Source organism: Arachis duranensis, chromosome 9, assembly GCF_000817695.3.
Source record: "Arachis duranensis cultivar V14167 chromosome 9, aradu.V14167.gnm2.J7QH, whole genome shotgun sequence".
Classification (NCBI taxonomy): Eukaryota; Viridiplantae; Streptophyta; class Magnoliopsida; order Fabales; family Fabaceae; genus Arachis; species Arachis duranensis.
The window spans coordinates 12,109,525-12,111,459 of record NC_029780.3 but is presented as its reverse complement, the minus strand read 5'-3'; positions in this window follow the sequence as shown (position 1 = coordinate 12,111,459).

Below are 1,935 nucleotides of genomic sequence, written 5' to 3'. Positions count from 1 at the left end.
GACTGTACATAAAATTTTTAAAAACAAAAAAAAATCTGTATCTTAAATTTAAAATGAATTAGAATTTACCTCAAATTAGACACTTTTATTCAATCTTTCAGTTATATTCCTCCCGCCCATTATCTAACAAAATAAGACGGCAGGGTAAAATATATTATAAAATATTGTATAAGTAAACATTCCTATAGACTTCGTTTGTAATGAAAGATTACCTTTGATGAAACAAGTTAGTTTATTCGGTCGTTTAAATAAACGTAGAATTTTGAATGTTATTTTGTGTTTATAAATTTATAGTAATTTATTAGTTGACATCAAATTTTTAAATAAAACTCATTATATGTAAATTATAAAAAAATATTATCTTAAATCGAAATAGATTAGGTGACTTTTAAGAGTTTATTTTTGATGTGTTATAAAATAGGTCTAGATTTAATTTCTTTTAGAATCCTAAATTTGTTAATCAATTAGGTTTAGATTTGTCAAATAGTCTAGTTGATCCGACAAGCTAAGCATACTTCATCCTATTAAGATAAAAATAACTTTATATATAAATAATTTATCATAATTACAAAAGTTTATTTGTAGTGAAGTTTGAATAATTTAAATTTATTATACTTATTATTCTAAATAATTTTACATATTTAGCAGACACCCAAATCTGATTTTATACAATTTGGTTCTAATATTTTTTTAAAAAAATTATTCTAAAAAGACCCTTAAAAAGATTTAATAATTAAAAAAAATTAATATCAAAATTGTTAAGAAGGGTTAACTTTTATATAATATTTAAGAAAAATAACCAAATTTTTTTGTAGAGATGAATATACTTTTAGATTATTTTCTCATTTATAAGTTGTTTTATTTTAATGGACTCAAGTATGCTTGACAAACCAATCATACTATTTCATGAATCTAAACTTAATTTATTAACAAATTTAGGATTCTAAAATAACTTAAATCTAGACCTATTTTATAACATATCAAAAAATAAACTCTTGATAGATCACCTAATTTATTTTCATTGTATTTTTTATTTCTCATAGTATGGTATTATTCAGTTCGATAGATTAAAAACTAATTCGTCGTATATTTAATCTCCATTTAAAGATTGGTCACTGACTAATAGATTATTACTTGCATTAGGCGAAATTTAAATCTCTTATATACTTATTTTAAGCAGACGAATGATTTAACCAGTTAATTAATCTAAACTAGTTACAAATTTTGTTGTTATTAAAGAAAATAAAAAGTATACAAAAGTTAAAACTATTTTATTAACATATATAGGAAAGAATTTTAAACGTTCTTAAAATATTAGTATTCTAATAGTTTTAACTATTTAATCTCAATAATATAATATAATATAATATAATATAATATATTAATTAAAATTAATGGTTAAAATTATTAAAATATTGATATTTTAAGAACATTTGAAATTTTTCGTGCAGCATTAGATCGCTTATAGAAATGCTACTGGTATATATAGCTTCCACTTTTTTATAATTTAGTAAATTTCTTCAAATGTCACTAAAGAATCAATCATGGTCTGTAGTGTCTTTACATTATTCTGCATGAAATAAATTCAGATTGAGGCAAAATGCCTACAACATTTTTTATTACTATTCTAGTACAAAATTATGATGTTGAGTATTGAATTCTGAACACAAGGTAAAAAACAAAATACAAAAAATATGAGAGCACTTATTCCTCACAGTACGTTTCTCTCCGGGTTATGTAAACGTGCTTAATTAATTATATAGCGATATAAGAAAATGTACATCCAACAAACTTTCAAGAGTGAGAGAAAGTTAGATAGAAGCAAAAGTATATATACAGTGATTCTTATATTATATGAATGACGGATGTGTATATTCAATTATGATTTTAATTATGATTGGTTATGCTAAAGTAATAACAACTAAAATTACTTTA